The sequence below is a fragment of the Lagenorhynchus albirostris genome, chromosome 6 (genome assembly GCF_949774975.1).
Source record: "Lagenorhynchus albirostris chromosome 6, mLagAlb1.1, whole genome shotgun sequence".
In the NCBI taxonomy this organism is placed as follows: domain Eukaryota; kingdom Metazoa; phylum Chordata; class Mammalia; order Artiodactyla; family Delphinidae; genus Lagenorhynchus; species Lagenorhynchus albirostris.
This window is the reverse complement of record NC_083100.1, coordinates 114,683,326-114,709,129: the sequence shown is the minus strand read 5'-3', so window position 1 is coordinate 114,709,129 and position 25,804 is coordinate 114,683,326. Positions and strand designations below refer to the sequence as shown.

Here is a 25,804-nt window from a genome sequence, read left to right as displayed (position 1 = left end):
CAAAAAAAAAACAAAAAAGGAATGAAGTAGAATACATGGTTCCTGTACTTGCGAATGTTATAGTCAAGCTGCAGAGAACACATGGAAACATAAAGCATGGTTGGGAAGCTGTTAAGTAAGGTGATATCCTTTAAGAAAAATGACTGCTGTGATAAGTGGAGAGACAGCAAGTGCTGTCATTCCAGGGCAGTTTAGGTTAAGCGGTAATGTATGTGAAATTCCTAGTACACTGGCAGTCCACAGAGGTTAATTATTTTCCATTTCTTATTTATAGAAGGAAAGATGCCCAGATGAGGGGAGTAGGGGAGGCTTAAGCTGGGTCCTTGTTTAGACAAGTAGAAAAAGGGAGGAAGCATTTCAGACGGCAGAAATAGGAGGAGACATGGACAAGGTATGTAGCACTTCATTAACACAGTTTGGGACCTGTTGACTCCACTCTTTGCTTTTGGTAATCTGTTTGTAGTTTCTAAAGATTGTCCGTGTTTGCTCCTGCTTGGGCCAATTGCCCACCTCTGGACCATCAGTTATGGTGTGGGACCACACTGAGCTAATTTGGTGACACTTAGTAATCAGGTGGGTGGTTGGAGCTGTTGGTGGTAGAAGGGACAAGCTTCCAGAAGAAGGCCACTATGGATGAGTCCCTCCTTTCGTTGTAGTCATTTGGTATAATAATTCTACCTTGTTATTTTTCAGTTCCTCGAATTAAGCATTTTATTCTTTTAATACAATTAATATTTGTGTAAGTTAACCACATTTACCAATTATTTCCAGCTTTTGTTCTCCTGGAATCACTTTCCTTCTTCATGAAGTATATCCTTTAGGAGTTCCTCAACTAAGAAGGGTCTGTTGGTGATAAATTATGATTTCTGTTTGTTGGAAATTTTTAGCTCTTATTCTTGAATGACATTTTAGTTGTGAGTGAAAGTCTAGATTGGCAGTTATTTTTCCCTCAGCATTTTGAAGATATTATTCCAGTCTGTTTTCTCTTGTATAATCAGACCTAAAAGGCTGTATGGATATTTTATTAATGATAATTGTTTCATTGTATTGTTGGAGTATATAAGTGATTTTTTAATGGAAGTATTCACATTGTTTTTTTTTCTTTCTATTTTAATTTTTAAATTCACTGAATGTTTATTGAAAAATCTTAGGAATCAGTAAAATGAGCTTCTAATAAGTTTGTTATCTAGTTTTAGTTGTTCATGTGCACAGTTATTACTAAAATGTTTGACTGCCTTCTCTGTGTTAGCACTGAAGATAAATAAATTGATCATTGTTCCTGTAGTCATAGACTCCATTCTGGTTGGGGAGAGACAGACATATTAGGGTGACCTCATAATTAGTTATCCAAACTGGGCTACTTTTGAGAGTGAAAGCATGCTATTTTAATAATGGTTTTGGAGCAACAAAAATAAACTGGGGAAGACCTGCAAGATGCCAGAGGAGTAAGAAGTGGAGATCACGTTCCTCCCCACAAATACATCAGAAATACATCTACATGTGGAACAGTTCCTGCGGAACACCTACTGAATGCTGGCAGAAGACCTCAGACTTCCCAAAAGGCAAGAAACACCCTACATGCTTGGGTAGGGCAAAAGAAAAAAGAAAAAACAGAGACTAAAGAATAGGGATGGGACCTGCACCTCTGGGAGGGAGCTATGAAGGAGGAAAAGTTTCGACACACTAGGAAGCCCCTTCGCTGGTGGAGATGGGTGGTGACGGGGGGGGAAGCTTCGGAGCCACGGAAGAGAGCACAGCAACAGAGGTGCTGAGGGCAAAGCAGAGAGATTCCCGCATAGAGGATCGATACCAACCAGCACTCATCAGCCCGAGAGGCTTGTCTGCTTACCCGCTGGGGCGGGTGAGAGCTGGGAGCTGAGGCTTTACCTTCTGAGTTCAGATTCCAGGGAGAGGACTGGGGTTGGCTGCGTGAACACAGCCTGAAGGGGGCTAGTGCACCACAGCTAGCTGGGAGGGAGTCCGGGAAAAAGTTTGGACCTGCCTAAGAGGCAAGAAGAGGCCATTGCTTTGGGGTACATGAGGAGAGGGGATTCAGAGCACCGCCTAAACGAGCTCCAGAGACGGTCGCAAGCCGTGGCTATCAGCACGGACCCCAGAGGCGGGCATGAAACACTAAGGCTGCTGCTGCAGCCACTAAGACGCCTGTGTGCGAGCACAGGTCACATCCACACCGCCCCTCCCGGGAGCCTGTGCAGCCCGCCACTGCCAGGGTCCCATTATCCAGGGACAACTTCCCCGGGAGAACACACAGTGCGCCTCAGACTGTTGCACCATCACTTCGGCCTCTGCCACACTTTAACCCCGTCCTGTTTGAGCAAAGAACAGATGCCCTCAGGTGACCTACATGCACAGGCGGGGCCAAATCCAAAGCTGAACCCCAGGAGCTATGTGAACAAAGAAGAGAAAGGGAAATCTCTTCCAGGAGCCTCAGGAGCAGTGGATTAAATCTCCACAATAAACTTGATGAATTCTGCATCTCTGGAATACCTGAATAGACAACAGATCATCCGAAAATTGAGTTGGTGGACTTTGTGTGATTTTATCTGTGTAGCTTTGCTTTTACTATTTGTCCTAGGGTTCTGTCTGTCCGTGTTGGTTTTTTTTTTTTTTAAGTATAGTTTTTTAGTGATTGTTATCATTGGTGGATTTGTTTTTTGGTTTGGTTGCTCTCTTCTTTCTTATCTTTTTCTTTTTTTAAAATTACTTTTACTTTGCTTATTTTTATAATTGTTTTATTTTAATAACTTTCTTTCCTTCCTTCCTTCCTCTTTCTTTCTTTCTTTCTTTCTTCCTTTCTTTCTTTCTTTTGTTCTTTTTCTTTCTTTTCTTTCTCTTCCTTCCTTTCTTTTTTTCTTTCTCTCTCTTCTTCTTTCTTCCTTCCTTTTTTCTTTCTCTTCTTTCTCTCTTCTTTCTTTCTTTTTCTTTCTTTCTTTCTCTTCCTTCCTTCCTTCCTTTCTTTTTTCCTTTCCCTCCTTCCTTCCTTCCTGTTCTTCCTTCTTTTCTTTCTCTCTTTCTCTCCTTCTCTCCTCCTCTTGCTTTTTTTCTTCTCTCTCCCTCCCTCACTCCCTTTTCCTCTGAGCCGTGTGGCTGACAGAGTCTTGGTGCTCTGGCTGGGTATCAGGCCTGTACCTCTGAGGTGGGAGAGCCAAGTTCAGGACATTGGTCCACCAGAGACCTCCTGGCTCCACATAATATCAAACAGCAAAAGCTCTTTCAGAGATCTCCATCTCAACGCTAAGACCCAGGTCCACTCAACGACCAGCAACTACAGTGATGGACACCCTACACCAAACAACTAGCAAGACAGGAACACAACCCCACTCATTAGCAGAGAGGCTGCCTAAAATCATAATAAGGTCACAGACACCCCAAAACACACCCTGGACACGGTCCTGCCCACCATAAAGACAAGATCCAGCCTCACCCACCAGAAAACAGGCACCAGTCTCCTCCACCAGGAAGCCTACACAACCCACTGAACCAACCTTAGCCACTGGGGGCAGGCACCAGAAACAATGGGAACTACAAATCTGCAGCCTGTGAAAAAGAGACCCCAAACAGTAAGTTAAGCAAAATGAGGAGACAGAGAAATACACAGCAGATGAAGGAGCAAGATAAAAACCCACCAGACCTAACAAATGAAGAGGAAATAGGCAGTCTACCTGAAACATAATTCAGAGTAATGATAGTAAAGATGATCCAAAATCTTGGAAGTAGAATGGAGAAAATATAAGAAACATTTAACAAGGACCTAGAAGAACAAAAGAGCAAACAAACAATTATGAACAACACAAGAAATGAAATTAAAAATTCTCTAGACGGAACCAACAGCAGAATAACTGAGGCAGAAGAATGGATAAGTGACCCGTAAGATAAAATAGTGGAAATAACTACCGCAGAACAGAATAAAGAAAAAAGAATGGAAAGAATTGAGGACAGTCTCAGAGACCTCTGGGACAACATTAAATGCACCAACATTCAAATTATAGGGGGCCCAGTAGAAGAAGAGGAAAAGAAAGGGACTGAGAAAATATTTGAAGAGATTATAGTTGAAAACTTCCCTAATATGGGAAAGGAAACAGTCATTCAAGTCCAGGAAGTGCAGAGAGTCCCATACAAGATAAATCCAAGGAGAAATAAGCCAAGACACATATTAATCAACCTATCAAAAATTAAATACAAAGATTAAATATTAAAAGCAGCAAGGGAGAAACAAAAAATAACATACAAGGGAATCCCCGTGAGGTTAGCAGCTGATCTTTCAGCAGAAACCCTGCAAGCCAGAAGGGAGTGGCAGGACATATTTAAAGTGATGAAAGGGAAAAAATCCTACAACCAAGATTACTCTACCCAGCAAGGATCTCATTCAGATTCGATGGAGAAATTAAAACCTTTACAGACAGGCAAAAGCTGTGAGAATTCAGTACCACCAAACCAGCTTTACAACAAATGCTAAAGGAACTTCTCGAGGCAGGAAGCACAAGAGAAGGAAAAGGCCTATAATAACAAAGCCAAAACAATAAAGAAAATGGTAATATGTATCGATAACTACCTTAAATGTAAATGGATTAAATGCTTCAACCAAAAGACACAGAGTGGCTGAATGGATACAAAAAAAAGACCCATATATATGTTGTCTACAAGAGACCCACTTCAGACCAGGGGACATATATAGACTGAAAGTGAGGGGATGGAAAAAGATATTCCCTGCAAATGGAAATCAAAAGAAATCTGGAGTAGCAATTCTCATATCAGATAAAATAGACTTTAAAATAAAGACTATTACAAGAGACAAAGAAGGACACTACATAATGATCAAGGGATCAATCCAAGAAGAAGATATAACAGTTGTAAATATTTATGCACACAGCATAGGAGCACCTCAATACATAAGGCAAATGGTAACAGCCATAAAAGGGGAAATCAACAGTAACAGAATCATAGTAGGAGACTTTGACACCCCACTTTCACCAATGGACAGGTCATCCAAAATGAAAATAAATAAGGACACACAAGCTTTAAATGATACATTAAACAAAATGGACTTAATTGATATTTATAGGACATTCCATCCAAAAACCACAGAACACACTTTCTTCTCAAGTGTTCATGGAACATTCTCCAGGATAGATCATATCTTGGGACACAAATCAATCCTTGGTAAATTTAAGAAAATTGAAATTATATCAAGTATATTTTCCGACCACAACATTATGAGGCTAGATATTAATTACAGGAAAATAAAAAATACAAACACATGGAGGCTAAACAATACATTACTAAATAACCAAGAGATCACTGAAGAAATCAAAGAGGAAATCAAAAAATACCTAGAAACAAATGACAAAACACGATGACTCAAAACCTATGGGATGGAGCAAAGGCAGTTCCAAGAGGGAAGTTTATAGCAATACCGTCCTACCTCAAGAAACAAGAAACATCTCAGACCACCTAAACTTACACCTAAAGCAATTAGGGAAAGAAGAACAAAAAAACGCCAAAGTTAGCAGAAGGAAAGAAATCATAAAGGCCAGATCAGAAATCAATGAAAAAAAAATGAAGGAAACAATACCAAAGATCGGTAAAACTAAACGCTGGTTCTTTGAGAAGATAAACAAAATTGATAAACCATTAGCCATACTCATCAAGAAAAAAAGGGAGAACACTCAAATCAATAGAATTAGAAATGAAAAAGGAGAAGTAACAACTGACACTGCAGAAATACAAAGGATCATGAGAGATTAATACAAGCGACTATATGCCAATAAAATGGTTGGAAGAAATGGACAAATTCTTAGAAAAGCACAACCTTCTGAGACTGAACCAGGAGGAAATAGAAAACATGAACAGACCAATCACAAGCACTGAAATTGAAACTGTGATTAAAAATCTTCCAACAAACAAAAGCCCAGGACCAGATGGCTTCACAGGTGAATTCTATCAAACATTTAGAGAAGAACTAACTTATCCTTCTCAAACTCTTCCAAAATATAGCAGAGGGAGGAACACTCCCAAACTCATTCTACGAGGCCACCATCACCCTGATACCAAAACCAGACAGAATGTCACAAAGAAAGAAAACTACAGGCCAATATCACTGATGAACATAGATGCAAAAAATCCTCAAGAAAATACTAGCAAACAGAATCGCACAGTGCATTAAAAGGATCAGGCATCATGATCAAGTGGGGTTTATCCCAGGAATGCAAGGATTCTTGAGTATATGCAAATCAATCTGTGTGACACACCATATTAACAAATTGAAGGAGAAAAACCGTATGATCATTTCAATAGATGCAGAAAAAGCTTTTGACAAAATTCAACACCCATTTATGATAAAACCCTCCAGAAAGTAGGCATAGAGGGAACTTACCTCAACATCATAAAGGCCATACATGACCCACAGCCAACATTGTTCTCAGTGGTGAAAAACTGAAACCGTTTTCTCAAGATCAGGAACAAGACAAGGTTGTCCACTCTCACCATTATTATTCTACGTAGTTTTAGAAGTTTTACCCATGGCGATCAGAGAAGAAAAAGAAATAAAAAGAATCCAAATTGGAAAAGAAGAAGTAAAGCTGTCACTGTTTGCAGATGACATGATACTATACATAGAGAATCCTAAAGATGCAACCAGAACACTACTAGAGGTAATTAATCAATTTGGTAAAGTAGCAGGATACAAAATTAATGCACAGAAATCTCTTGCATTCCTATACACTAATGATGAAAAATCTGAAAGAGAAATTAAGGAAACACTCCCATTTACCATGGCAACAAAAAGAATAAAATACCTAGGAATAAACCTACCTAAGGAGACAAAAGACCTGTATGCAGAAAACTGTAAGACACTGATGAAAGAAATTAAAGATGATACAAACAGATGGAGAGGTACACCATGTTCTTGGATTGGAAGAATCAACATTGTGAAAATGACTATACCTCTCAAAACATCTGTACATTCAGTGCAATCCCTATCAAACTACCAATGGCATTTTTCACAGAACTAGAACAAAAAATTGCACAGTTTGTATGGAAACACAAAAGACCCTGAATAGCCAAAGCGATCTTGAGAAAGAAAAACGGAGCTAGAGGAATCAGGCTCCCTGACTTCAGACTATACTACAAAGCTGCAGTAATCAAGACAGTATGGTACTGGCACAAAAACAGAAATATAAATCAATGGAGCAGGATAGAAAGCCCAGAGATAAACCCACGCACATGTGGTCATGTTATTTTTGATAACGGAGGCAAGAATATACATTGGAGAAAAGACAGTCTGTTCAATAAGTGGTGCTATGAAAACTGGACAGCTACATGTAAAAGAATGAAGTTAGAACACTGCCTAACACCATACATAAAAATAAACTCAAAATGGATTAAAGACCTAAATGTAAGGCCAGACACTATAAAACTCTTAGAGGAAAACCTGGGCAGAACACTCTATGACATAAATCACAGTAAGATCCTTTTTGACTCACCTTGTAGAGAAATAGATATAAAACCAAAAATAAACAAGTGGGACCTAATGAAACTTAAAAGCTTTTGCACAGCAAAGGAAAACATAAGCAAGACAAAAAGACAATCCTCAGAATGGGAGAAAATATTTGCAAATGAAGCAACTGACAAAGCATTAATCTCCAGACTTTACAATCAGGTCATGCAGTCAATATGAAAGAAACAAACAATCCAATCCAAAAATGGGTAGAAGACCTAAGTAGACATTTCTCTAAAAAAGATATCAGATTGCCAACAAACACATGAAAGGATGCTCAACATCACTAATCATTAGAGATAATGCAAATCCCAACTACAATGAGGTTTCACCTCACACCAGTCAGAATGGATGTTGTCAAGAAATCTACAAACAATAAATGACAGAGAGGGTGTGGAGAAAAGTGAACCCTCTTGCACTGTTGGTAGGAATGTAAATTGATACAGCCACTATGGAGAATAGTATGGAGGTTCCTTAAAAAATTAAAAATAGAACTACCATACGACCCAGCATTCCCACTACTGGGCATATACCCTGAGAAAACCGTAATTCAAAAAGAGTCATGTACCACAGTGTTCATTGCAGCTCTATTTACAATAGCCAGGACGTGGAAGCAACCTAAGGTGTCCATCGACAGATGAATGGATATAGAAGATGTGGCACGTATATATCATGGAATATTACTTAGCCATAAAAAGAAACGAAATTGAGTTATTTGTAGTGAGGTGAATGGACCTAGAGTCTGTCATACAGAGTGAAGTAAGTCAGAAAGAGAAAAACAAATACTGTATGCTAACACATATAGAATCTTAAAAAAAAAAAAAGAAAGCTACTGAAGAACTAGGGAAAGAACAGGAATAAGAACGCAGATATAGAGAATGGACTTGAGGACATGGGGAGGGGGAAGGATATGCTGAGATGAAGAGAGTGGCATGGACATATATACACTACCAAACCTAAAATAGATAGCTAGTGGGAAGCAGCCACATAGCACAGGGAGATCAGCTCGGTGCTTTGTGACCACCTAGAGGGGTGGGATAGGGAGGGTGGGAGGGAGACTCAAGAGGGAGGAGATTTGGGGATATATGTATATGTATATTTGATCCACTTTGTTATAAAGCAGAAACTAACACACTATTGTAAAGCAATTATGCTCCAATAAAGATGTTAAAAAATAAACCAGGACTGTCGTTAGCAACCTGGGACTTAACAGTTTACTGTACATATGTGCAAATACAAAGTACCATGGGAATATCACAGATAATATAAAATATGGAAATAAAATTAAGTACAAAAGTATAGGTAGTAATCTAATATTGAAATACTGAAGCTGTATTTAATTAAATAATGATAGCCGTAATACTTTTGATCTTACAGGAATGAAGGATACCTAAATGTCAGCTTAGCCTAATGAAAACATGGCAAAAGCCACAGTGGACAAAAATTTTACAATTTTCAAATTGGATATGTAGGAAATCATGCCCAGAAATCGGGGAAATAGGGGGCAAAGTGCTCAGAGTGGCAATTAAGTTAATTGGAAAAGGTTTCATGAATAAGTTGTTTTGAGATGAATGTTAGGAGTAAGAATTCCTAAAGAGGAGGGGGAAATAGGGGAAGCTAAGGCCCAGTAAGTAGGATCTATCAAGTCCTTTGGGGAAGGCAGGTAGATTGGATTGACTGAAACAGGTGTGTGCTGTGTTATGTTGTGGTAGTAAAGAGATTCAAATTTGAGGTTTAAGGTATTTGTTAATGGCCTAGCTATTTACAAAGTGCTTTTAGATGCTTCAGGAGATATAAAGATTTGTAAGTAATGTTTCTTGCCCTCCAGGAGCTTACTGTATCATGAGGACACAGCCCGGTACACATAACTTTTTTACAAAGCATGAAATGAAAGGGATTATGGGAATTGATTCGATGAAAATTGGCTAGCTTTGGGGTTTTATGTTGGAGTTTGAGGTTCTGGCAATATATATTGAATTCAAGTTCTGACTGAGAAGTACTATGTTTCATATTATTTGGCAGTTTTGTTTTATATAAGCAATAGAAAGTGTCCGACTGCTACCAGCAAAATGAGTGTGCTCAACGTAATCCTATTTTGAAGATGACCCTGGCCGTGATTTTATTATACCAGTATAAGGTATGCGTATTTGCTTATTTTTTAAGCTTTGGATAGATTTTAGAATTTTAAAAAGACATCAGTATTTTAGAATTTGGTGTTTTGTCATTTTTTTAAATCCAGGAGATGAGTGAGGGGAGCATATTGGTACACAGTAGGCAGGGGCTAAGTGTTGGTGGACAAATGAGAGGCAATATAATGTAGCATGTAAGAGTGGATTCTGAATAAGGTTGTGTGGGTTCCAAAGCTGAACTTAATAAATAAACTTATTATTATTTTGAGTGTTCGCTATGCTTTGGTATTGTTCTAAGTGCTTTACAGATATTTCATTTAAGCCTTATAATAATGAAGTAGGTACAGTTACTGTCCCCATTTTATAGATGAGGAAATGGGCTTTGAGAGCCATCATTATCATTATTGTCAGGGAATTTTGTGACATTTTTGGTAAACTAATGTTGAGTTTTTCCCTCTCTAGTGCATGATAGAAATATCAGGGAATGCCAGTCAGGGTACAAATACATCTACATTAGCCTACAGTGATTTGAGAGATGTTTTTTTTTTTTTTTGGCTGCGTTGGGTCTTCGTTGCTGCCTGCGGGCTTTCTCTGGTTGCCGCGAGCGGGGCCTACTCTTTGTTGCGATGCGTGGGCTTCTCATTGAGGTGGCTTCTCTTGTTGCGGAGCACAGGTTCTAGGTGCACGGGTTTCAGTAATTGTGGCACGCAGGCTCAGTAGTTGTGGGCGCAGGCTCTAGAGTGCAGGCTCAGTAGTTGTGGCGCCCGGACTTAGTTGCTCTGCGTCATGTGGGATCTTCCCGGACCAGGGCTTGAACCCTTGTCCCCTGCATTGCAGGCAGATTCTTAACCACTGCACCACCAGGGAAGTCCCGAAAGTTTTTAAAAGGCCCAAAAGAGTATTGACTGAAGAGCTACCCCATTCTCCTTTAAGATCCATTTAATAAAATGTAGGAAATAATTAAGGTTTGTAGACATTTAAAATAAATTCCCCAACATTCTTAGTATGATTTAAGAACTAAGAAAGAGAAAAAAAAACCCTTAATATATCAACTTAATTTTAACAAACATTTACATAATTACTACTATATGCTAGGCCCATTCTAAGCACTTTACAAACATTAACTTGTTTAATTTCCATGGCAATCTGGTGATGATTATACCTATATAAATCTTCCTGTTACAGGTAAGAAAATTAAGGCAAAGAGAGATTGAGTCATTTGCCTAAGATTACACAACTAGTGAGTGGCAGATGCAGATTTCAAACCCAGGCAGTTTGGCTCCACAGTCTGAGCTCCTAACCACTATGCTTGCTATTTTTATTTTTATAGGGAGCATGACCTGTTGAATGTTAAAATGCAGGTGAGTATGACATAATGTTACAGATCACAAATATTTTGTTACTGTGTTATACTTAAAAAAGGAGAAAAATTAGAATTTGCTTTTTAGAATTTAACCTGCCGTTAGCTCTGAGTTGTTTGGTGGAAGAGAAGGCAACCGACATCTATTAAGTTAGAATCTCTATGTTAGGTATTTGTGTTAGGTGCTATACGTATCATCTTATTCAGTGCTTAAAGCAAACCTGGAATATGACCTCTGATATCTTCATTTTATAAACAAGACCATGAATACTCTGATTGTATTCAGAATGGCAAGAGTTATGAATGCAAGTCCCTGTGTGAATCTAAAACATTCTACTACAATACTCTGCTTCCCAAGGAAATGTGAAAACTCAAATTTGATTTGCCAGATAAACTACATGTCCTTTTGAAATGTCAGTTCAAGAAATAATAAAACATTTTATTAACTAAAAAGTCTTTTAGAACTTGATAACAGAAAGGAAGCAAAAACATCCTAAATATGATGATTATCATGACAACAGGGACCACTAGATGGACATTAGATTTTTCTCTGCCTTTCTGAGGATGTGCAGGCCTGTTTACAAATGATTGCCTGCACATGAGGGTGATCATTCAACCAGTTTGAAATTACATTAGAGCTAGCGCTATTAAGTTATTAAGAATTAACCAGATTTATTGCATCTAGGTAAGTATTTTCTTAAATCATTCTAGGAGGCTACGTATTATTGTTATTATATCAGTACTTAAGATGTTTTGGGAACACTTAAAGTTCTCTTTAAATTTGATCTTTGTATGGTTTTGAGTAGATAATATGGTACAAAGTTCAGAAACTATGAAAAGATACACAGTGCAACTCTCACCCCCCAGCTACCCAGTTCTTCCTAACTGGAAGTGACCAATATTACTGGGGAAGTACTCCTTTGAAATTGTCTTCCGAATTTTTGAATACCTGAAATTGGAATGTGTCTGATAAATGATGGCAGACTTTATTTTTTTAGAGTCAGAATTCATTTGTAGTCTGGCAAATAAAGGGGCCACCAGTCTGCGTAATTTTTTAAAAATCAAAAGCAAGGGGTGTCTGTAAGGTAGTGAGACTTGTGTAACTTATAAATTGGCTTAAAGTCAGTGGTCAGAGTTGCAGTGCTAGTAGCGTTATAGAATAAAGTTTGTAGCTGGATTGAGATAATTGACAGACTACACATTTAAAATATGTGATTTGCTAAAATTGGACATACACACCTGTAAAACCATCACCCCATCAAGATAGTGAACATATCCACCACCCCCAGAAGCTTCTTCATGCCCTTTTGTAGTCCCATCACTGTCTTGCCTCTTTCCATTGTCCTTAGGCAACCAATGATCTGCTTTTTGTCACCATAAATTAACTATGCACCTGGTGATGGACATTTGAGTTTCCAGTTTGGGTCTATTACACATAATGCTGCTATGAGCATTTGTGTACAAGTATTTGTGTGGACATACGCTTTCATTTTTCTTGAGTAAGTATGTAGGAGTGAAATGGATGGGTTGTAAGATTTTGCCAGACTGTTTCATAAGGTGGTTGTACTGTTTGACATCCTTACCAGCAATGTGGATGTTTTTGTTGCACAACATCCTTGCCAACACTTCATATGGCCATTCTTTTGGAATCTCATTGTATTTCCCCCCGCCCCTTGCCGACTGTGAAAAGGAAGGAATTTTACTTTTTTTTTTTTTTTGAGCAGTTTTAGGTTTACAGAAAAATTGACCTTAAAGTACAGAGTTCCCATTTACCTCCTCACCCCTCCCAGTTTTCCCTATTATTAACATTTTGCATTAGTGTGATATTGATACATTTGTTACATTTGATGAGCCTGTATTGATGTATTCTTTTTTAAAAAAATATTTATTTATTTGTTTGTTTATATTTGGCTGTGCCGGGTCTTAGTTGCAACATATGCGGGATCTTTAGTTGCGGCATACGGGTTCTAGTTCCCTGACCAGGGATCGAACCCGGGCCCCCTGCATTGTGGAGTCTTAACCACTGGACCACCTGGGAAGTCCCAATACATTCTTATTCATTGAAGTCCATCGTTTACATTGGGGTTCACTCTTTGTGTTATTTATTGAATGAGTCCTGACAAATTTATAATGACATATATCTACTATTATTATAATACCCTACAGAATCTTCTGTGGCCTAAAAATCTTCTATGGTCCACCTATTCATCCCTTCCTCCCTCCCTCCCTGGCTGCCACTGGCAGCCACAGATCTTTTTACTGTCTCCATAATTTTGCCTTATCCAGAATGTCATATGGTTGGAGTCATACAGTATATAGCCCTTTCAGATTGGCTTTTTTCAGTTATAATATTGCATTTAAGGTTTCTCCATGTCTTTTTCATGGCTTGAGAGCTCATTTCTTTTAGCACTGAATATTCTATTGCTTGAATGTGTCACAGTTTATTTATCCACTGACTTAAAAAAAGATCACTCTCGTTACTGTATGAGGGTTTGGAGTGAAAACAGGCTGGTTAGATGGGAAGGTATTGCAGTAACCCATACAAGAGATGATCATGCCTTGGAATGGAATGGTAGTGGTGGAGATATATATTTAAGGAAAAGCTAACAGGATTTGCTGACAGGTTGGAATGTAGAACGAAAAAATGAAAGGAATCAGGGCTATCCCCAAATTTTTGTCTTGAACAGCTGGAAAAATAGAGACGCTTTTTTGATGAGATAGTGAAGACTGGGGAGGAACAGTAATGTTTATATTTTCCCAACTTTGTTTGTTTAAAATTTTTTCTTTAGAAATTTTCAAAAGTTGCAGAAATGGTTGTAAAGAAGTTTCTTTTCTAATCATCTGAGACTAAGTTGCCAGCATGAGGCTCCATCACTCCAGAAGACTTTAGTTTGTAATTGCTATCAGCAAGGGCATTTTCTTACATATCTGGAATACAGCCATCAAAATCATGAAGTTATCATTGATAGAATAGTATCATCTAATCCACAGAACCCATTCAGGTTTTGCCAGTGGTCTCAGTAATGTCCTTTTTAGCAACACAATTCAATCTAGGATCATATTTTGTATTTAGTGTTTTTCTGTCTGGAACAATTCTTCCATGTTTCCTTGACTTTCATGATCTTGATAGTTTTGAAATTTATAGAGTAGTTGACTCTTAAAATATTCCTCAGTTGAGGTTTGTCTGATGCTTCCCCTATGATTCAGTTTAGGTTATATATTTTTGGCAGGAACATCACAGAGGTGATGTGATAGTCTTCTTAATGCATCCCATCAGGTGTAAATGATTTTAATTTGCCCATTACTGGTGATGTTAATTGATTACTTAACTAAGCTTTCTGCCAGATTTCTACTAAAAAAAGGTACTTTTTTCCTTTATAATTAATAAACATTGGGGGGAAAGATATTTTGAGACTAAGTATCTCATTCCTCATCACTTCACCCACTAGTTTTAGCATTTATTGATTTTTCTTGGCTGAATTATTACTACTGATGACTGCCAAATAATGATCTTATAATTTTATTATTATAATTTATAAGTCTACATTCAATAACCCATGCTTTGAATGTCAGAATAAAGGAAAGTCTTCTTCCTCTTCTCCCATTTATTGATTCATTTTTTAATGATGTGTCTGTGGACTCATGGATTCCTTTTCTGTTCAGTGGGTTGTAATCGATCATTATTTATTTTGAAACCCAAATTGTCCCATATTTGGCTAGTGGGAACCCCTTCAAGGTCGTTCCTGTGTCCTTTTGACATGTCCCACGATTCTTTGCATCCTTTCTTCCTGGCACAGTAAGATGTTCTAGGCTTCCTTTGCAGTTACCTGATTCATACATGGAAATAATCCGTATTTTCAAGGATCCTTCATTCCTCTTAGTGGAGATTGATATTTAGAAACCAACATTTAGCAGGTGTACTCATTGTGAGTAGGATGTCACTGCTTCCAGGTCTCCATAGACAAAGCTTTAAAACATATATAGGGGGGCTTCCCTGGTGGCGCAGTGGTTGAGAACCTGCTTGCCAATACAGGGGACACGGGTTCGAGCCCTGGTCTGGGAAGATCCCACATGCCGCGGAGCAACTGGGCCCGTGAGCCACAACTACTGAGCCTGCGCGTCTGGAGCCTGTGCTCCGCAACAAAGAGAGGCCTCGATAGTGAGAGGCCCGTGCACCACGATGAAGAGCGGCCCCCGCTCGCTGCAACTAGAGAAAGCCCTCGCACAGAAACAAAGACCCAACACAGCCAAAAATAAATAAATAAATTTATATTTAAAAAAAAGACAAAAAAACATATATAGGTACAAATGTGTGTGTTTGTGTACATCTATATCTGTTTTTTTACATATTTCAAAACTGTGACTTATGATGATACCTTCAATCCCAATTCCACACCACAGGATTCATTCTTGCCTTACCCCTTTCCATATTTGCAAGACCCCCAAAGACGTTAGATGGAGCAGTTGTTGGGTGGGCGGAGGCAGGTGTAATAACAGCCCAGCATGGTGCTATAATTTTTCCTCTCACCACTTCTTTGCCTGTGTTTTACATGTTGTATTTCCGTTTAGTTCTATATACTTAAAAATTTGTTGAGACTTTCTCTTTTAGCTGCAGATTATTCTTTAGGTATGTTGTTTCACTTCCAAATGTTTGAAGATTTTCTTGTTGTCTTTCTGTTATTACTTTCTGGATTGCTTCCACTGTGGTCAGAGAACATAGTTTATATGATTTTAATTCTTTTAAATATGTTGAAATTTATTTTGTGGCCCAGGATATGGCCCAGGTCTACCTTGGTGAATGTTCCGTGGGTGCTTGAAAAGAATGTGTAATCTGCCATTAATGGGTGGAATGGTCTCTGTGTGTGTGTGTGTGTGCACGCGCACATGTATGTGTGAATTAGCTTAATTACAATCATGTTTTTTAAGGAGCTTAAGAGAAGAAAAAAGAAAACATTTTAATAATCCTCAAACTTACTCTCATATTTCTTTCCAGTGTGCTTCATTTTGTCTATTGGATTTGAGTTACCTCATCTGATGTCACTTCTCAGTCTGAAGAACTCACCTTAGTATTTCTTTCCTTTTTTAAAATTTATTGCCTTTTTTTTTTTTGGCTGCATCAGGTCTTAGTTGCAGTATACGGGGTCTTCATTGAGGTGTGTGGGATCTTTCGTTATGGCGTGGGCTCTTCGTTGTGGCACGCGGGCTTGTCTGTAGTTGTGGCGGGCAGATTTTCTCTCTCTAGTGGTGCTTGAGCTCCAGAGCGCGTGGGCTCTGTAGCTTGTAGCATGTGGGCTCTCTTGTTGAGGTGTGCGAACTCAGTAGTTGTGGCGCGCAGGCTTAGTTGCCCTGCAGCATGTGGGATCTTAGTTCCCCAACCAGGGATGAAACCTGCGTCCCCTGCATTGGAAGGTGGATTCTTTACCACTGGACCACCAGGGAAGTCCCCCCTTATTCTTATAAAGCAGTTCTTCTTGCAGTGAATTCTCTCAGTTTTTGTTTGTCTAGGATTGTCTTTATTTCACCTTCCATTTTGAAGCATAGTCTTGCTGAATATATGATTCTTGCTTGATATTTGTGTTCTTGTTTTATTTTTGTTGTTACACATGCCATTCCACCTTTTTCTGACTCAGTTATTTATGACAGAAGTTAGTAGTTGTATTTTTCCTCTCTAGCAAAATGAGTTATTTTCTTTCAGCTTTTAAGATGTTCTTTATGTTTGGCTTTCTGTAGTTTAATTACAATGTGTATCTAGGTGTGAATCTTTTTTTTAAGATTTTTTAAATGACTTTAAAAAAATTTTAGGTGTTGATTTCTTGATATTTATTGTGTTTAGAGTTTATTGAGCTTCTTGGATCTGTAGATTCCTGTTTATCAAGAAATTTGGGAACTTTTCGGCCATTGCTACTTCAGATATTTTTTTCTGTCCACTTTTTTCTTCTTCTTTCCTTGTGGGACGTTCATTAAAATGTGTTCGTCTGCTTAATGTCTCACAGGTCTCTGAGACTTTGTTAATTTTCCTTCAGTCTTTTTTCTCTCTGTTCTTCAGATTAGATGACTACTATTGATCTCTTTGTGGAGTTTAATTCTTTCTTCTGCCATCTCAGATTTACTGTTGAGTCCATCTGATACACTTTACATTTGGATATGGTATTTTTCACCTCTAGAATTTCCATTTCAGTTCTTTTTTTATAGTTTCTGTTTATTGATGTTTCTTATTTATGGAATAATTTTCACCAGATTTTCCTTTAATTCTTTTAAATATATTTATAATAGCTGCCTTGAAGTCTTTGCTAATTCCAACATTTTAGCCTACCCAGGGTCCATTTCTACTGATAGCTTTTTTCCATATATATATATTAAGTATGGGTCCCACTTTTCTCTTTCTTTGCTTGCTTCACTTTTTTTTTTTTTTTGAGAACTAGACATATTAGATAATACATTGTAGGATCTCTGGATTGGGATTTTTTTTTTAAACCAAGTTGCTTCTACTTAATCCATGGAGTACATTGTTCCCCATTCTTGTTTGGCTGTTATTGTATTTGCTTAGTTATTTTTGTTTGTTTTTCTGTTTGTATTTTTATTTATTTATTTATTTTTGACTGTGTTGGGTCTTCGTTTCTGTGCGTGGGCTTTCTCTAGTTGCAGCGAGCGGGGGCCACTCTTCATCGCGGTGCGCGGGCCTCTCACTGTTGCGGCCTCTCTTGTCGCGGAGCACAAGCTCCAGACAGGCAGGCTCAGTAGTTGTGGCTCATGGGCCTAGTTGCTTCGCGGCATGTGGGATCTTTCCCAGACCAGGGCTCGAACCCATGTCCCCTGCATTGGCAGGCAGATTCTCAACCACTGCACCACCAGGGAAGCCCTCTGTTTGTATTTTTAAAGCCAGACTTCCTAAGGGTTGCCCTGTGACTGCATAACTTAGTGGTCAGTCAGTGATAGAACAGAGGTTACACTCAAATACTTCAAGCCTGTAAGGCTTCAGCCATCTTCTGGTGGATGTGTGTGAATTGGAGAGTGCAAATTTAAGGCAATAGCCAAGTGGACCTTACTTTTTACTTTGTACCTGGCCCTCTTGGGTTTCCTCTGTCTACATATGCCCATAGTTTCCTAGTCAGCCAGGGATTTGTACAGTTCATCCAGCACTTCTGTGGCTCTCTCATTTTCAAGATCTTCCCATTAAATTTTTGACTGGTCTGACTTTGCCCCCAGCTGGGACCCTTTCCTCCTCCTCCTAGCAGAGCTACTGGTTTTCCCTGTTCATTTTTACCCTGTTTTTTCCTTTTATTGACAGTGTCACTTAGCGTGACTTTTCATCTTTCACACCAAATCAAGTCAAGCCCTTTAGCAAGAGCTGCTGAATTTCAGGGCCAACTCTGCCCTGTTGAAAGTTCTTATGTAGGCCAAACTGGGCTAGTGTTGGGAATCTTCTGACTCCCACTGCTTTACCTGAAGTTCTGGTAGTTTTCCCTGAATAAATACTTCTCAATTTGTTGTTTATCTTTTGGCAGTTTCCAAATCCCTGAAATAGTTATTTTTGGCAATTTGTCCAGTTTTATTCTTACTTTTGGAGAAGAGGATTTGCTGACCTTTTTATTCCGCATTAACTGGAAGTCCAAGCTCTTTTTATTTTGTCTTCAAAATATACCATGAATCCTTTTTTTTTTTCTCCATCTTACCTGCTGCCATATTATTCTAAACACTTTAATATACCATCATCTCCTTCTGGACCTTAAGTAACCTTATAACTGTTTTTGCTGCTTCTGTTTCTCTTACAGTTCATTCTTTAAATAATTTTTTGAGTTTGGGAATGCTTTAGATTTACAGGAAACTTTTAGATAGTTCAGAGGGTTCTTGTATTCTGCACCCAGTTTCCATATTGTTAACATCTTATGTTATTATGATACATTTGTCACAAGTAAGGAATCAATATTGATATATCATTATTAATCTCATATTTTATTCAGATTTTGTTGTCCTTTCTCCATTCCAGGATCCCATCTAGGATGCCAGATTACATTTGGCTTTTATAATGCCTTAATTCCTCTGGGTTGTGGTAGTTTCTCAAACATTCCTTGTTTTTAATGACCTTGACAGATTTGAAGAATATTGACTAGGTATTTCATAGACTGTCTCTCAAATTTCATTTTGACTGATATTTTCTCCTATTACTTAGTTTATGAGTTCTTGGAGGAAGACCACAAAGGTAAAGTGCCATTTTCATCATATTTGATAACATCATATTAAAGGTTGAATATAAACTTGATTTATCACTGTGATGTTGACCTTGGTCACCTGGCTGAGGTAGTACCTGTTATATATCTGCACTTAAAGTCATTCCTCCCCTCTTTTGCAAATGAAAGCACACTGTAAGCATTCTTTTTTGTTTGCTTTTTTGCTCAACATATGTTTTTAACTTCAAGCATTGTTTGCTCAATATGAATAAATATCCATGTTTTGTTACATGTATCTGTAGTAATGCAAATGAACCAACTAAATAACATTCAGTTCCTGAATTTATAGTGTATCCATTCTATGAGTGATACACATTTTGGCTGTTACATTTATTCAGCAGCCAATGTGATATTTATTTATTTTTAGTATTTATTTATTTATATTTATTTGGCTGCACGGGGTCTTTAGTTGTGGCACGCGGGATATTTTGTTGCTACATGCGATATCTTCGTTGCGACATGCGGGATCTTTAGTTGTGGCATGTGGGATGTAGTTCCCTGACCAGGGATCGAACCTGGGCCCCCTGCATTGGGAGCATGGAGTCTTAACCACTGGACCACCAGGGAGGTCCCCCAATGTGATATTTAAAAACAAAACAAAAACAAATGCAACCAAACAAACAAAAAACCCCAAATCAAATCATATCTTATCTTTGCTTAAAACCACTAACTGACTTTCTGCTGTATTATATATGATAGTCAAACTCCTTTATGAACTTTCTTGGTAGTGGCTATAGCTTACATTTTCATTTTATTTCTTGCCACTCCCCCTTTGCTTTGTAAAGTACTGACCACACAGTCCTTCCTACAGTTCCTGGAGCATGCTAAGCTTTTTGGGCATTTGTGTGTGCTATTCTTTAGCCTTGAGAGTTTTCCCACTGACTCTTCTTCAGACTGATACCTTCTCAGTTTTTAGAGTGCTTACCTGTTTACTCATTCACTGAGTTTGTTTTCTTCATTGGCACTTTGTATTCACTTGTATGTCTTCCTCATTAAAGTGTAAGCCCCAAGAGTACAGGGACTTTGTTTACTACAGTATATGTGGCACATAGTGAGTGGACGCTTAATAATTTTTTTTTTTAAGACATGAGTGAATGGTAGTCCTCAAAGCATATGAAATGGAGGTATTTACAATGTTAGTAGATCATTTAAAATACAAAATAAACCCCTACATTTTAAAAGTAAATGGTTGCGGGACTTCCCTGGTGGTGCGGTGGTTAAGAATTTGCCTGCCAATGCAGGGGACACAAGTTTGAGCCTTGGTCCAGGAAGATCCCACATGCCGAGGAGCAACTAAGCCCATGCACCACAACTACTGAGCCCGTGTGCCACAACTACTGAAGCCTGCGCGCCTGGAGCCCATGCTCCACAACAAGAGAAGCTACCACAATGAGAAGCCCACGCATTCCAATGAAGAGTATCCCTTGCTCGCCACAACTAGAGAAAGCCTGCACGCAGCAACAAAGATCCAATACAGCCAGAAAAAAAAAAAAAAAAAGGTTGCATTTGAAGGAAAGCACAGTGCAGGATCATTAAGTTTAGATTTGAGCCTTGTTGGGATTTTGCAAGAAGTAAGTGTTTTGGGGTGTTTCTTTGGTATTTTTAAAATTGTAGTAAAATAAAAATAACCTAAAATTTACTGTCTTCGCTATTTTTTTAAGTGTACAGTGCAGTGGCATTAAATATATTAGCATTGTTGTACAACCATCACCACCATCCTTTTCTAGAACTCTTTTCATCTTGCAAAACTGAAACTCAAGACCCATTAAACAAAAACTCCTTTTCTTCTGACCCCAGCCCCTGACAACCACCTTTCTACTTTATGTCTGTATGAATTTGATTAGGTACCTCAAATAAGTAGAATCATACAGTATTTGTATTTTTGTTGGCTGGCTTATTTCACTTAGTAAAATGTCCTTAAAGTGTATCCATGTTGTAGCATATGTCAAAATCTACTTCCTTTTTAAGGCTGAATAATACTTCATTGTATACATATACACCATGTTTTGTTTATCCATTCATCTGTCAGTGAGCGCTTGGGTTGCTTTAACATTTTGGCTATTGTAAATAATGCTCCTATGAAAATGGAAGTACAAAAACCTGTTTGAGTCCCTGCTTTCAATTCTTTTGGGTATATACCCAGAAGTGGAATTGCTGGATCATATGGTAACTTAGTTTTTAATTTTTGAGGAACCGCCATACTGTTTTCCATAGTGACTGCACCATTTTACATTCCCACCAACAGTACACAAGAGTTCCAATTTCTCCACATCTCTGCCAACATTTATTATTTTCTTTTTTCTTGATAGTAACCATTGTAAGGGGTGTGAGATGGTATTTCATTGTGGTTTTGATTTGCATTAGTTTCCCTAATGATTAGTGATATTGAGCATCTTTTCATATTCTTATTGGCCATTTGTATATCTTCTTCGAAGAAATGTCTATTCAAGTCCTTTGCCCACTTTTTAATCATGTTACTTGTTTTTTGTTGTTGAATTGTAAAAGTTCTTTATATATTTGGACGTTAACCTCATCAGATAAATGGTTTGCAAATATTTTCTCACATTCCATGTATTACCTTTTCACCCAGCTGATTGTGTCCTTTGAGGCACAGAAGTTTAAAATTTTTTAAACAGTTATATTGAGGTGTAATTGATAAAAAATATAACTGCACATATTTAATGTGTACAATTTTATGAGTTTGGACATATATGAACACCCATGATACCATCACCACTATCAGAGTAATAGACATATCCAATACCTCCCCCAAATTCCTTGTGTCCCCCTCACCCCCTTTTCTTTGGTGGTGGTAAGAGCACTTAACATATTTACCTTTTTAACAAAATTTTAGGTACACAGTACCATATTAATAACTTCAGGCATTGTACAGCAAATCTCTAGAACTTAGTCATCAGAATAACTGAAACTTTATGTACATTGAATAACAATGCCCCATTTTCACCACCTGCTGGTCCCCCAACCCCACAACTATTTTATTCTCTGCTTCTATGAATTTGACTATTTTAGATACCTCATATAAGTGGAATCATGCATTATTTGTTTTTCTATGACTGGATTGTTTCATTTAACATAGTGTCCTCCAGGTTCATCCATGAGATGTTTTAAATTTTGATGAACTTCAGTTTATCTGTTTTTTCTTTTGTTGACTGTGCTTTTGGTGTCACATCCAAGACATTGTTGCAAAAATGAAGCTTTCCCTCTATATTTTCTTTTAAGAGTTTTATAGTTTTAGCTCTTACATTTAGGTTTATGATCCATTTTAAGGTAACTTTTGTATTTGGTGTAAAGTAAGGCTACTTTTTTTTTTTTTTGCATGTGAATGTCTAGTTTTCCCATCACTAAATGTTTTAAAAACTGTTCTTTCCCTGTTACATAGTCTTGGCACCCTTGTCAAAAGTTATTTGACCAAATATACAAGGGTTTAATTCTGGACTCTATTCCATTGGTCTTTATGCCAGCACCACGTGTTGTTTTAATTACCGTAACTTGGTAGTGCGTTTTGAAATCAGGAAGTGTGAGTCCTCCTATTTTGTTCTTTTTCAGGATTGTTTTGGCTATTTGGCATCCTTTGAGATTCCTTATGAACTTTTGGATGGGTTTTTCTATTTCCGCAAAAAAAAAAAATCATTGGGATTTTGATAAGGATTGCATTGAATATGTAGATCACTTTGGATAGTATTGACTTCTTAGTATTAAGTTTACTCATCCATGAACATGGGATGTGTTTCCATTTATGTCTTTTTTTTTTTTTTTTTTTTTTGGTGGTACATGGGCCTCTCACTGTTGTGGCCTCTCCCGTTGCGGAGCACAGGCTCCAGACGCGCAGCCTCTGGACGTGCAGGCTCAGCGGCCATGGCTCACAGACCTAGCCGTTCCACGGCATGTGGGATCTTCCCGGACCGGGGCACGAACCTGTGTCCCCTGCATCGGCAGGTGGACTCTCAACCACTGTGCCACCAGGGAAGCCCTATTTATATCTTTTTAATTTATTTCAGCAGCATTCGGTAGTTTTCGTTGTATGTCTTTCACTGCCTTGGTTAAGTTAATTTCTAAGTATTTTATTCTTTTTGATGCTCTTGTAAATGGAATTTTCTTAATTTCATTTTCAGATCGTTCATAGTGTATAGAAATGTAACTGATTTTGTGTGTTGATCTTGTATCCTGCAGTGTTGTTGAATTTATTAGCTCCAGCACTCTGTGTGTATGTGTGTGTTTGTGTGTGTGTGTGTGTGTGTGTGTGTACAGTCTTTAGGTATTTCTACATAAAAGATCATGTCACCTTCAAACAGAGATCATTTTACTTATTTCATTCCGATTTGGAAGCCTGTTTCTTTTCATGCCTAATTGCTCTTACTACAACTTCCAATGCTATGTTGAATAAAAGTGGCAAAGTGGGCATCTGTGTCTTGTTCCTAATGTGAACCAGGAAAAGCTAAGGGGAAATGCTTTCAGTCTTTCACAATTGAGTATGATGTTGAGTATAGGTTTCTCTTATATGATCTTCATTATGTTTAGGAAGTTTCCTTCTGTTGCTAGTTTGCTGAGTGTTTTTATTATGAAAGAGTATTGAATTTTGTTAAATGCTTTTTCACATCAGTTGAGATGATTGTGTATTTTCCCCCTTCCTTCCACTGATATGATATATTACATTGACTTTTCATGTGTTGAACCATCCTGCCTTTTAATAATCCATCCCACTTGGTTGTGATGAATACTCCTTTTAATATGTTGCTTAGTTTGGTTTCCTAGTACTTTGTTGAGGATTTTTGCATCAGTATTCATAAGAGATAATTGGTCTATAGTTTTCCTGTAATGACTTTGTCTGGTTTTGGTATCAGGGTAATATTGGCCTCATCCAGTGAGTTAGGAAGTGTTCATTCCATCTGGATCTGGGCTTTTCTTTTTTTTATAAATTTATCTATTTATTTTATTTTTGGCTACGTTGGGTCTTCATTGCTGTGCGTGGGCTTCCTCTAGTTGTGGCGAGTGGGGGCTGCCCTTCATTGCAGTGCATGGGCTTCTCATTGCGGTGGCTTCTCTTGTTGCAGAGCACAGGCTCTCAGCATGCAGGCTTCAGTAGTTGCGGCACATGAACTCAGTAGTTGTGGCTCACAGGATCTAGAGCGCAGGCTCTGGAGTGCAGGCTCAGTAGTTGTGGCGTATGGGCTTAGTTGCTCCACGGCATGTGGGATCTTCCCGGACCAGGGCTCAAACCTGTGTCCCCTGCATTGGCAGGCAGATTCTTAACCACTGTGCCACCAGGGAAGTCCCTGGGCTTCTCTTGTTTGGAGGGTTTTTTGGGTTTTTTTGGCAATGCCACATGGCATGTGGGATCTTAGTTCCCTAACCAAGGATCAAACCCTTGCACCCCCTGCAGTGCAAGCATGGAGTCCTAACCACTGGACTGCCAGGGAATTCCCTGATCCTTTTTATTTCTGTAATGTTCCCTCTTTCATTTTTGATTCTAGTTATTCGAATCTTTTCTTTTTTCTTAGTCTAGCTAAAGGTTTGTCCATTTTGTTGATCTTTTCGGAGAATCAACTCTTGGTTTTATTGATTTTTCTCTGTTGTGTATCTCTTCTCTATTTTGCTTCTCTCTGCTCTGATCTTTATTATTTCTTTCCTTTTGCTAGCTTTAGGTTTAGTTTGTTCTTTTTCTAGTTCCTCAGGATGTAGAGTTAGGTCGTTGATTTGAAATCTTTTTTATTTTTTTTTAAATTTATTTATTTATTTAATTTTTGGCTGTGTTGGGTCTTTGTTGCTCGGCGAGCAGGGGCTCCTCTTCGTTGCAGTCTACGGGCTTCTCACTGCGGTGGCTTCTCTTGTTGCAGAGCACAGGCTCTAGGTGCATGGGCTTCAGTAGTTGCAGCACACAGGCTCAGTAGTTGTGGCTCGTGGGCTCTAGAGCACAGGCTCAGTAGTTTTGGTGCACGGGCTTAGTTGTTCCGTGGCATGTAGGATCTTCCCGGACCAGGGATGGAACCCATGTCCCCTGCATTGGCAGGTGGATTCTTAACCACTGCGCCACCAGGGAATTCCCTTGAAATCTTTTTTTTTTAATGTGTGCGTTTACAGCTATAAATTTCTCCCTTAGCATTGCTTTTACTGCATCCCAAAAGTGTTGGTATGTTGTGTTTTTATTTTCACTTTTTTCTGGATGTTTTCTAATTTACCTTATGATTTCTCCTTTGACTTCTTTGGCTGATTAAGAGTTTGCTGTTTAATTTCTACATATTTGTGACTTTTCCAGTTTTCCTTCTGCTGTTGATTTCTAGTTTCATTCATTGTGCTTGGAAAAATTATTTTGAGTTCAATCTTACTAAATTTTTAAGACTTTTTTGTGGCCTAACATATGATCTATCCTAGAGAATATTCCATGTGGAGTTGAGAAGAATATATATTCTGTTTTGGGGGTGGAGTGTTCTGTATATATCTGTTAGGTCTAATTGCTCTTAGTGTTGTTTAAGTCTTCTGTTTGCTTCTTGATCTGTGTGGTTGTTCTATCCATTATTGAAAGTGGGGTATTGAGTGAACTATTGTTATTGTT

General features: G+C 38.3%; 1 protein-coding gene and 1 non-coding gene across 2 annotated transcripts in view; one reads left to right on the top strand and one right to left on the bottom strand.

Moving 5' to 3' along the window:
- Positions 1-25,804, top strand: part of MAP3K2 (mitogen-activated protein kinase kinase kinase 2) — a 94,366-nt gene that overhangs the window by 9,301 nt on the left and 59,261 nt on the right. The gene's annotated exons all lie outside the window — the stretch shown is intronic.
- On the bottom strand, positions 19,728-19,800 carry TRNAW-CCA (transfer RNA tryptophan (anticodon CCA)). The gene has a single exon. It is a non-coding gene; the product is annotated as a tRNA-Trp (tRNA).